Raw genomic sequence first — 12,547 nt, 5'->3', positions numbered from 1 at the left:
TTTATTTTATTACAACATGGAATTTATTTATACGTTATTACAAACGTATTTTATTACAACATGGAATGTTCTTCAGATGGAATAATTTGTTGGTTATGGTGATTTCTACAGGTGATCTTCATGATTCCCTCAGCTTGAACAGAAAGAGAATGCGGTATCTCTTCGGTGGCATAGCTAGTGGGGGTGCAAAGCACTAAGTTTGCAGGGAGCTTCACCACGGCGTGCAAGCGGCCTTTCCCCCTCCCCTTCATAGCCATTCTGGGTGATGGGCGCAAAACAGAGGCATTCACTGCCTTCTTGCTCCCACCACCTGGAATGGCTCCGAGGGAGAGGGGCTCCTTGCACGCCGCAGTGAGGCTCTCTGCAAAACCTGGTGCTTTGCACCCCCTCTAGCTATGACACTGCATGCATGCCAAGTACCCGGCAGGACAAAGTGGCATGGTTGGCAACCTTCAGTCTCGAAAGACTATGGTATAAGCATACAGCACCCAGTATTCCCAGGCGGTCTCCCATCCAAGTACTAACCAGGCCTGACCCTGCTTAGCTTCCGAGATCAGACGAGATCAGGCATGTGCAGGGTAACAGTGGCATGGCTTGGTGGGTTCCTGCCATAACATCTTAGCTGTGATTCCGTGATCGTTTCCCATCATCATGGCAGAAGAGCTGGGTACTGAAAGGAAAGTGTTGAGGATGCAGCTTGTGTGACCTGGGTGTCAGCGCTGTGAGTGGTACGCCGTGCACTACCAGCTGTGACCCCTTCACCTCTCCGCCGCTCTCTGCACCCCTGGAGCACAGCCTAAGCAGCTTGTCGATAGCAGAATGCAGGTGCAGGCTTCCCGGATCACCGCCATGCTCGCTGTGCCACTGAAAAGGGCAAGCCTTGCTCTTTTTCTCGTATTTTGTAACAAATAACCCTCAGCCTCGAATGCACTGTGTTGGAAATAAAGGAAATAACAAAACTAGGGCAGTATATACATTGCTGCAGGCTTTTTGAATTTTCACTTGATGCTAAAGTAATTCCCATGTAGAGATTTATGTCTTTCCCCCTTTCCTTATATGCTAGCAAATGCTTCTTAGCCTGACATTTCAAGCTGTCAAGCCCAGCAGATGCATGCATCTATTAAGGTTTCTTCCCTGCCTCATCCCAAGGGCCCAAGGTGGATTACGATTGTGTGGAACCTGGCCCTTTATTTCTGCAGAGTTTTCTATTTTCCCATTCTCTGATTATGCAGGGAAACTCCACAGAGCGTCTCGATATCCTTGCTTTTCAGAACTGTGGCCGTATAACGGGGTGCACATCAGAAAGTGCACCCAAATGCAGATTATATTGTCCTTTGCAATCAATGGGATGCTCATCTACATGTGCATCCACATTTTTTCCCCAGTGATTAATTCAATTTAATGGATTTATGACCCACTTTTATAAAAATCCAAAGTGGCTTATATCAATATAAAAAATAGAACAATAAAATACATAGACGTGCAAATTACCACTAACATTCATCAACAACATGAAACAGTGGTGTACCTGAGACAAAGTCTGGAGGGCCGGTCTGTCAATCAGTGGTGTCTCTAGGGTTGAATAACTCATGGTATCACCCACATAGACCACATCCACCCCTGGAGCTCTGGAACACCTGATCTGCCCACCTGGCCATCTCCCATCCTCCCACTGGATAGACCTGTCCTTGAAGGCAGTGAAAGACAAGGGTTGGGCTGATTGGAAGACCAGAACTACCAGATGGGTAACCTGGGCTCAGCTTTGGGAAGCACAGTAGACCTGGGCTCCAGAGACAGATTGTCCTGAGCTTGTGAAGGTAAAGCCTGATGGGGTGGCCAGGTCTACCGAGCAGGTGGACCTGGTTCCAGAGCTTTTGGTGTCACACCCCCTGATTGTATCATCCGGTGCAGTACACACCGCCCCACACACTGCTGTCAATGGCTAGGAGTCATGATGCCTGTGTATTACCTCCAGGTTTAGCAGCAGAATATCTCTGAATACCAGTTGCAGGGGAGTAATGGTGGGAGAGGAGTATGCCATTCTCTCCTGCATGTGGGCCTCCCAGAGGCAGCTGGGAAACAGGATGCTGGGCTAGATGGACCTTTGGCCTGATCCAGTAAGGCTTTTCTCATGTTCTTCTGCAAATATTTTGGAGAGCAATCCAAAAGCAGGTGGTGCCTTTTGCTTTTAATGCCTTGAAGCCTCACCATCTTTCTTTGCAATTGCCCTGCAAAGGGTCTAAGAGTGGGTGCCCAGTGGTCAAATCAGCCACTCTTCGACTGAAGGCTTAAGCCTGCAGTCAAGTTGACACTTCTTATGCCTGCAATAGTGGTTGCCTTGTAGAGCAGTGACTCTGCCCATTGAGCATGTGGTGCTTGCTTAGGTCAGCTGACCATCTTGCTGGAACATGTGTTAGATATGCCACTCATACAGCTGTTAGATATGCCACTCATAACAAAACTGGGGAGAAATAGATAATTTGCAGAAGCATACAGCACACACCTGTGCTTGAGTATCCCTGCTGGAGTCCTGTCCAGATTTTGATTGATAACATCCAAGGAAGGAGATTTCTCTACATTCCCAAGTAGCTGGTTCCATGACATTGAGGCTGAGGCTGACATTGCTGTTGTGGATGGAGCTCCTCTTCTCCCTTTCCATCCCTCCCTCCTTCCCTCCCTCTCATAATCATTTTCCTTTTTCCTTACCAAGAGCCTAGCCAGTGCCACACAGATAGCTATGTCTGTCCATATTGGCTTGTGGTTTATATATCCCACCTTCCTTAAAAGTAGGCTTTACAAGGCTGCTGTAAAAAAGCACACAGGGCGCAATCCTAACCAGGTCTACTCAGAAGTAAGTCCTATGTTGTTCAATGGGGCTTACTCTCAGGAACATGTGGTTAGGATTGCAGCCATAATCCATAAAAGGGGGCAGGAGGTTTGGTCTAGAGGGCTGAGCCTCCATTTGCCTGAAGATAACATCTGAAGGTCGCCAGTTCGAGGCCACCGGCACCGTGCGACCTTGAAGCAGCTGACAAGCTGAGCCGAGTTATTCCATCTGCTCTGAGCGTGGGAGGACGGAGGCCAGAATGTGAAACCAGATCAAGAAAGAAGCACCTGAATGTTGTTGTTCTTGAAAGATAGAACATTTCTTTGATTGTAAAAATCCCTACGGGGATTTAGAACAGCCTGTCCATGTAAACCGCCTTGAATAAAGTCTGAGGAGAAATCTGAGGACCTAGAAAGGCGGTATAGAAATACCTGTATTATTAAAACAACCAATCTCTCCATAACAATAAAACCACACTCAAAAGACCCCAAACAAGACAGAAATGCAAGGAGAGCAGGAGGGCTAAAATGGCAGCAGGAGGTTCAGTTCCATAGTTATGAACCAGTAGCTCGAAGGCAGAAGCCAAATTAACACAGTGATGGACCAAGTAGGCCTCTCTTGGGATATTATTCCAGATTTGGGGCACCACAACTGAAAAGGCCTCATGCTGGGTACCCATCCACTATACATCAGGTGGTGGTGATGGGGAACCTGAAGCAGTGTCCTCAAAGTGGAACTAAGTTCTCAGGCAGACTCAGATGGGGAATAGCAATTCTCGAAATGTTCCTACACAATCCATTCATGTTCATACCTACTGGCCCCATAAGGACATAAGAAGAGCATTGCTGGATCAGGCCATAGTCCCATCTAGTCCAGCTTCCTGTATCCCACAGTGGCCCACCAGATGCCTCAGGTAGCACACAAGACAACAAGAGACCTGCATCCCGATGCTTTCCCTTGCATTTGGCATTTGGAGGTAAAAAGCCCACTCCCAATCTTTTTGTTTTCAGAGAATGCCTGCATAGAAACTACACAGCACATTATTAGGGCCAGGGCCGGCCCATCCGTGAGGCCAACTGAAGCTGACACATTGGGCAGCAGTGCAGTGGGGAAGGGGTGCACTCTGTCCACCTACTTGCCTCCACTGTTCTCCTTCCCTTTCCACTCCCTAGATTGGAAAAGGAAGAACAGGACAAAGAGGAGAGGTGGAAAGTGCTAAGTGAAGACATTGGAGACTTTTCGGCGAGGCCTGAAGACCCTTCTGCTTAAACAAGCCTTCTGAGTTCTCGGCCTTTTTAAACATCTTTTCAACATCTTTTAATATTTTTAAATACTTGGTTACAGGCCTGATTCTTTTATGATTTGCTGCTCTATGCTCTTTCTACCTGACTACTTTTTATCTGACTACTGTTTTTTATGATATGCTTTTATCTGTTTTAAAATTATGTTTTTAATCTGTCTTAACCTGTTGTAAGCCACCTTGAGTCCCTTTGGGGGAGAAAGGTGGGGTAAAAATAAAGTTATTATTATTATTTATTATTGGAGAGTGGGAGGGGAAAAGGCTAGCACATCATTAGGTAAAGAGGCTTGCACATTATTGGGCATCATTTGGCATGCCACCTCAGGCGTCAGTAGGTCTTGGCCTGGTCTTGCTTGGGGCTCTCTCCAAGCAATTAGTAACCCTTGAAAAGAATTGCTTCTGACTGTATGGTGAAATTCCTGTGTGCAGACAAGTTGTACATGCATAGGCTCTTTATAGTTATTCAACTGAATGTATAGAAAAGATGGAAGTAGGGATAGCATGCACGATCCCACTCCCTCTTCATGCTTTCGTTGTTAAGAGTGCCACACATTCTGCTTCAGATAGACTATAAGGGCACAATCCCAACCAACTTTCAAGCACCGAGGTAAGGGTAATGCAGCTTTGAGGTAAGGGAACAAACATTCATTGGTACAGCTGTGCCATGCGGGGAAGTTGGTTAGGATTTGGGCCTAAGGAAACTAGCCCAGACCTGAGCTGTGTCTCTCAGAACCTAGGTACCTTGGCCCATAAACTAGCTCAGTCCTGGACCATGTCCCTCAGAACCTAGGCCCATAAACAAAGAGTATGGCACAGGGATCCCTGTGTCATTCTGGAGCTTGCTATCACTTCATACTGCCTCTTCTTCCCCTTCCCTGTCCACTATGCCACCAGGGCAGTCAAAGAGTAGCTTCTAGCTAGGCTGGGCTTGAACCTTCCACTCCCACATCATATTTCCAGGCTACCTGAGATATGAAGTGATCAAAGCTGGCCCCTTTGTGTATCCCACGCCCAATGGTGACAACAGCCACCCCACTCAAGCTGTACGGGGTCCCCAACATTTACCACACAATTGCTTCACCAATAATTTAGATTGTTTTATATAATAATTTCTTAATTGATCATTTTAAAATGTTCCAGCTCTCCATCTAGTGGTAAACAATAGAAGTAAAGTCTGAAAAATTAACCATTGTTGGATACTCCTTCCCCACCCTTGTCAACATTAACTAGGAATTAAAAGGTAGTACAAAAAGGCGTTTTCTTCCACAATAAATATCACCACACTTGTTTCAGTTCTACCCTCCCTCCATCAGGCAAATTTATCCTTTCGGGGGTGGTCTGTTAAGCTGAATAGGAAAGTAAACATTTAAAATGTTTGCTGCGGTTACTATTTTTTTCAACTTTGTTTTGACTAATTTGCTACATACTGTGGAGCCTTTACTGCAAGTGGTCTTTAAGTCTCTGGATACAGATCACTGTTTTGTATTTTGCTTATCGAATTCTGTTCAAGAACAACTGTTCAGTAACTGGCACTGAATGTTATCTTTAAAAGACCCAAAGTGGATCAAACCAAAGGCCCATCTAGTCCAGCTTTCCATCATGGCCAAGCAGATACCTCTGGGAAGCTCAGCAAGACATGAGGGACATAGCACTGATCCACTATTCATAGAATCATAGAGTTGGAAAATATCCACAAGGTCATATAGTCCAACTCCCTGCCTGGAGCAGGAAATCCTCCAACCTAGAGCATCTCCAGCAGATGCCTGTCGATTGAAGATCTCCAGTGAGGGAGAATCCGCCACATCTCTTGGCAATCTGTTCCACTGCCGAACCTCCCTTACCATCAAGAATTTCTTCCTGATGTCTAATTCGTGGCACAAGGGATGCCAGTCACATTGAGTGGTAGGCTGTAGGAGTGACAATCAAACTCAGGGTGCCTTGGACCCTGTAGGCCTCCACCTCCCTCCAGTGTACTGCAGACAGAACTTCTCCAACCTGCTTACCACTTGCTAAAAGTGGGATCAGATGGTGGTGATCCACTTCCCTATCTACTCACCTCACTCCTTTCTCACCTGGTCCATTTAACATAAAACAGGAAATAGGGGACACACTCCCAATGCATCCAATACCTCTGAATTTGTTTGAAGGCACTGTGCAAGATAAGGGGGGAAGGTGGCCAAATTGCTGCCTTCTGTGTATTTTGCTGCACTCACACATATAGGAACATGTGGGATCTTGACCTGTGAACAGGACTACAAGAACAGCAGCTCTCCTTGAGATTAAATGGAGACTGCTGAGCAGGAATGGTAGGATGTGAACAAGCTAACAGTCCTGGGATTGAAAAAAAAGGTATATCTGCTTGTGGATAGTGTTATGTTTTTAAATGGCACAGAGGGGACGCAGAACTGCACTACGGATAAGAGCCTTTGCCGTGGTTCTAATCCCAACCAATCACACCCCATGCACTGTTTTAAACATTAACAGCCCAATCCGAAGCTGGAACAGCGCTGGACCAAACATGCCATATAGCAGCTTTGTGACAACTCAAGAGTAAGAGACGTCGGCAGGAAAGCCAGTGCCATTTCGCTGATACTGGTTCTGAACCTGCAGCTGCTGGTGCAGGTAAGATCCGCGTAGGGCAGTGCAGGGCTGAAGGTAGAGTGGAGGTGGGGAAGCAGTGTTTTGGGGCAGGGGAGAGTAGAGAGGGAGGAGTTTCAGGCCCAGGAGAGGGTGGGGGCAGGGGAGGATACCTCTGCTATATCCTAAGCCCCACCTGGGCCTACACAGGGCTACTTGGTCTAAGGCCAGCAGGTCTGCTAAACTGTTTAGAAGGCACACATGGCCTGCATTCTGTCACATTACACTAACATAGGGGCTTTTGCTATATGTGGGAAGGGAACCATGTACACCTTCCTGACTGCTTTGGTAGGATAATAATCATAAAAATACTGGTATTTATATACCACCTTTCTGGTCATTGGATTACTCCTCTGATTTTATTCAAGGCAGTTCACATAGACAGGTGATTGCTAAACCCCCGAGGTTTACAATCACAGAAAGGTTCTGTCTTTCAAGAACCGCACAACATTTCAGATGGATCTTTCACGGTCTGGTATCACTTCTGGCCCCCAGTTGCCTCCCACACTGGCTGACAAGCAGCTCCTTCATCTCTCACTTGAAGGGCAACCAAGACACTTCTTCACTCACACCAAAGAGCAGGTGGAATAACTCAGCTCAGCTTGTCAGCTGCTTCAGGGTCTCGTCATTCATGGAGCTGCCTATGGCCTCGAACTGGCAGACCTTCAGATGTTATCTTTGGGCTAACGGAGTTTTAGCAGGGGTGGCAAAACTTTCAACTTTAGGGATCCTGGACCTTTAACAATTGTGTAGGAGAGAGAATTTCAGCAGGTGTAGCTTGTCATCTGTGTTCCGCCTCCATTTTGCTCCCACTGTCCAAAACGGCTCTGAAGGGGAGGGGCTGCTTGCATGGCGCATTCAGGCACCTGCAAAACTTTGTGCTTTGCCCCCCCCTCTAGCTACGCCGCTGTGCTCAGGCATCTGGTCTTGGCTCCTTAAGGGTCTTTTGCTTTATGAAAGCGTCAGATCAAGTTCAGAAAACCTCTGCCGTCAAGCTGACCAAACGTTTGGGGAGCGTCGCTGGGTTGAATAATCACCCTTAATTTCCATCAGACTACACGTAAGCTGGTTGAGTCGCTGACAGCCGCTTTGCCTCCTAATTGCTGCCTCGCTTTCATTTTTAACACTCGTTCTGTGAGAGCAAAAGTGAAAATTAAATGGTAATTAGGGAAACAATATCCACAATTGCGCAATCCTTCAGTTCCTTATAATACCGACCAATGGAGATGAAGCCTCGAGGAACAGGATCCTGTTTTAAGCATTTGGTTCAGAAACGCTGCACAGTTTTGTCCACTAAAACCGCCTAACGGTGCCGTTACCTGCCAACTCTCGCAGCAAGGTACCGTGGTGGAAGGCAGCACATTTGCCCGTATTTACATTCTTGGGATAGAAGCCAGGAGCACCGATAAATGACAAATAGTTTAATTTTCTTGCTCACGGAGAGAGTTTCCTATGTAATGTAGTGCATTAATTTGGCCAGCGAGCACTTACAATATGAAAAGCTGTGCGCTCATGAGGTGTGATACATGTTGATCCAGCCCCTTGAAAATAAATATCTTCGAGCCCTAAACATGTGTTTGATCCATACTAAACTTTTCATCTCAGCCCCAAACATACACTATAAATCACTTGAAAACTTATAGATAAGCAAGATTTTTGTTGATAAAACATAATAGGATATATCCTCTTTGGCAGCTGGAGGGAATGAGGAAGAAAAGCTTCCTTGAAGTATAATCTAAAGAAATAGCTCAATTTACTCTCCGCATTCCACACCAGGCTCCCCACAAACCCTTTTGTGATAGGGATGCTGGCACTGAGCTTTGGTAGCAAGCCCTGTTAATAGAAGATTGAAATGACTTCCAAGTGTCCTTGTTCTGGAAGCAAACATATGGAGAATCCCAAGCAGGAAGAGAAAGTAGTTGGTATTCCACAGGAGGCCTTGGGAAGGAGAACTGAAAAAATGCTTTTCTTTGTCTTCCTGGACATGCATCCTGAAGGCTGACCTTGGGTGGTTTCTGTCCCTTGGTTCCAAAATTCTGGGATGACAGAATGCCAGTTTATTCCTTTCTTTACTGATACCAAACCAGTGTCCTTTTGCAGAGACAACAAAGCTTCCTGCCAGACTTCCATCATGTGTGCATTTAAATTGCTTGATCATTTTGATCGCTATAATAACTGGTTAACGTTCCCGGCCCCTGCTTGATCGCTAAAGCCGTTGTAGCGGAAAAACAAATCAGGACACAGTTTGGGAAGTCATAGTCTTGTATAAAAGCGCAACAGAACACTGGCTTGAAAAATGTGTAGGTTTATCCATTAGAGAATGAATGGAATTGTACTCCATGGGGAAGATAATTCAGAGAAAATGGACTCAATCTGACAATCATTTCTGGGCATGTTCTCTGAATATGTTGTTTGTCGCCAATTGGATTGCGATTACTTGTGTCAGGCTGCAATCCTATTCACACTTATCTGAGAACAATCCCATTGACTATGATGGGGTTTACTTATAAGTAGACATGCATAAAATTGGGCTTTCAATCTCCTGCCCAAACCCACCAAGATGTTTGTCATGTTTTAGAACAGTGGTTCTCACACATTTAGCACCTGGACCCACTTTTTAGAATGAGAATCTGTTGGGACCCACCAGAAGTGATGTAATGACTGAAAGTGACACCATCAAGCAGGAAAATTTTTAACCATCCTAGGCTGCAATCCTGCCCACCCTTACCCAGGAGTAAATCCCATTTACTATCATTGTTAAAAGCATATACAGAGTAGCTTGTTAAAAGTACAGATCTGTAACAAGTCCCCAAATGCAAACACATACAATGGGAGCATCAAGCCTAACATATTAACAAATAAAATATTGAAATGAATAGGGACTCACCTGAAATTAGCTCATGACCCACTTAGTGGGTCCCGACCCGCAGTTTGAGAAACACTGTTTTAGAAAAAACCAGCCAAAAACTAGTAAGCTCATTTTTAATAATATGATTATTGCCTGAAGGAGAAAGGAGAAGAAATAACAGCTTCTTCTGCATTCCCCACCTGCTGATGACCTTGATGATATATTGCCATATGGTTTTGCAGACATTATAATATATCAATGCTTGTTTGCCAGGTGTTGCTGGATGCATAGAACCAGTGGTTCCAGTGGCACCGTGATAATTTAACAAGATGAATTTGGCTAAATCGAAACAATTTGCTTCTCGGGTTCTGCTGGGTGTTTACTGGCCAGAAGATAAATTGGGTCTTGAATGGGGTAGGGCAGGTGGGTGGGTGTGGAAATGTTTGTTGTCTCAAGTGCAGGAAATGCACCATACAAATATTCCATAGCTTTCAATGAAAGCAAAGATGAGGCATCCCCATTAAGTGGAGAGGCACTTCATGTGCATCCTCAATGCATACAAGAAATGGATGGACTGCAGTGGTGTAACTAGGGGGTACAGGGGGTGCAGACTGCACCGGGTGACACATTCCGGGAGGGGGGGGTGACACCACTACTGGCCAAAATAGTAAAATCTTGGTATTTTCGAATAGTATCATCATGTTGTATATCATTCAGGCTGCAGTCCTAACCATTATTGCCTGATGGGTGAGAGAAAGGAGAAAAAATAACAGCTTCTTCTGCATTCCCCACCTGCTGATGACCTTGAAAGTATATTGCCATAAGGTCTTGCCAGATGGTCTACTCTTTCCTGAGAGTAAGCGTCATTGAACAAAATAGAACTTACTTCTGAGTAGACCTGGTTAGGATTGTGCCCTATTTCTTTTTGACAATGGAAGATTCTAGAGACAAGACCAGGTATTGTGGGACTTAAACAAAAGGACCACTTTGGGTCACTCAATACTCCTGCTGTACAAACTGCAAGTGTCTGGCCGGTGGAACTCAGACCTGAGCAGGAATCGGGCTCATTCATGCCCAGCATGTACAACACTCCAGCCACTGTATTGTACTGCATCGGTTCCCCAAGCCTGGCAACTTATACAAAAGCTCATAAGACTTTGTGGCTTAATCAGGGGGACACTGAAGTCATTGTTGCCGCCAGCAAACAGTATCTAAACATGCTGTAGCTGCTCCTGTTCCAGATTTCTCTTTATGGTCCATTTATGTGAGCTGTTCTTTTTTTTTTTATTCCCCTTTCTGCGCACATGTCCTCTGCTGACCCTCTGTGAGAGCCTTTTTTACTCAACAAGTGCTTGCTTCTCTTTCGGATGAGAAATAGCTCAGGAGTGCTTGTTCCTCTTTAATTGGCAGGTTTGCATTGAAGGTTGCCAAAACCAATTGATTCATTTGTCCCCCATCCCCCCTTTCTGCAAATGGTGATGCTGATTGGCAGCTTTGGCCCCTCTCCCCATTTTACCCTTCAGAGACCTCCTTTTTTTTTTTTTTTGGCCATGCAAGAATTGTCCTTCAGAGTTCAACCAATTACCGCACGGGCCACGGTTTGGTTTGTCTCCAGCGGTAGAGGACGTTGCCCTATATTCAAAGCAATGGCTGCCCTTGGAAGAAAGATGAGATGAAATGCCTGCATGTTAAGCATCTAGGCAAGCAAGGAGCTGTGGTTCTTGACATTGTTGTGCCCCTGCTACTTTTCCTGGCTTGGAGGAGAGGATGTGCTTTGACTGGCAAGATTTTCCTTAGAGAAGGAGAATTAGGCTGAGCTGTGTTCAGAGAACGGAAGCTTGTAGCTGTGGTCAGCAGGGAGCATGGAGGAACCTGCGTGGGCCCAGAGAGATCTGGGGAACTGAAGGCAGATAGTGTTAACCACATGCAAGGTCTTGACAACAATGGAGATGGAGGAGATGATGAGAAGGAAGGTCAAGAAGTCTCTTGCAAAAATTCTATGGCCAGATTTGCACACCACCAGTTGTGCCCAGCAGTTGGTTTCATTTTCTGCCTGCATTTTAAGATCCTTGTCAACCTTTGTTGCCTCCCCATTCTTTCCCTCCATTGTTTTGATGCCTTTTGCAACCTTTTGAGAAAACATTTTTTTTTTACCATTTCACCTGTCTGATCCTAGCTCACTTGGGAGGAAGAGGGTCTGCTTCATCCCAGAATAACCAGCCTTTGTTACCATTCAGCTTCTAAGGGAATCCCCAGAGCAGTGGCATGACCCAGTGCCGGAGGCCAGCACGTCACCCCCTTGATGGACCTCCTCCTATGCAGTGGGTGGGGCAACACCCCAGGTGGTGGATGTGGTAATGTACCATTGCCCCGCCCCACTAGTTTTTTGACTGTAACTTTGGATAGAATAGATACATTTCAACTTGGTTTGTTTCATTGCATTCTGCATGACATTACGCATCGATTGATATATAACATGATTGTGTTATTCAAAAATACTAAGATTTTAAAAATTTTGGACAGCAGTGGTGTCACCCCCCTGTGTGCATCACCCTGTGAGGCCTGCATCCCCCTAGTAATGTTATTGCCCCAGAGGATTTTGGGCCTCTCCATTCTTCTGGGAAAGGGGTTTCTCCATGGCAAAAGGAGGACAGCTTCCTTCTGTCCAGTTTCCCTTGGCTTTGGCTGGTGGGAGCAAGAACTTGTTCCAGTTTATGATCCAATGTGCCCAGTAGCAGGCCTTACTGCATCTGATCTTGGAAGCTAAGCAGGGTCAGGCCTGGTTAGTACTTGGATGGGAGACCGCCTGGGAATACCGGGTGCTGTAGGCTTATACCATAGTCTTTCGAGACTGAAGGTTGCCAGCCATATCTTCAGGGCAAGACAGAATGGCAATGTGTACCTGTTAATAGGCACTGCACCCTCTGCTTGTCCA

The 12,547-nt window shown here is 45.8% G+C and overlaps 1 pseudogene; it reads right to left on the bottom strand.

Moving 5' to 3' along the window:
- Positions 1-476: 476 nt before the first annotated feature.
- On the bottom strand, positions 477-593 carry LOC136646292 (5S ribosomal RNA; annotated as a pseudogene).
- Between the last annotated feature and the right edge of the window lie 11,954 nt (positions 594-12,547).

Source organism: Tiliqua scincoides, chromosome 3 (genome assembly GCF_035046505.1).
Source record: "Tiliqua scincoides isolate rTilSci1 chromosome 3, rTilSci1.hap2, whole genome shotgun sequence".
Lineage (NCBI taxonomy): Eukaryota > Metazoa > Chordata > Lepidosauria > Squamata > Scincidae > Tiliqua > Tiliqua scincoides.
This window is presented reverse-complemented; position numbering and strand designations above follow the sequence as displayed.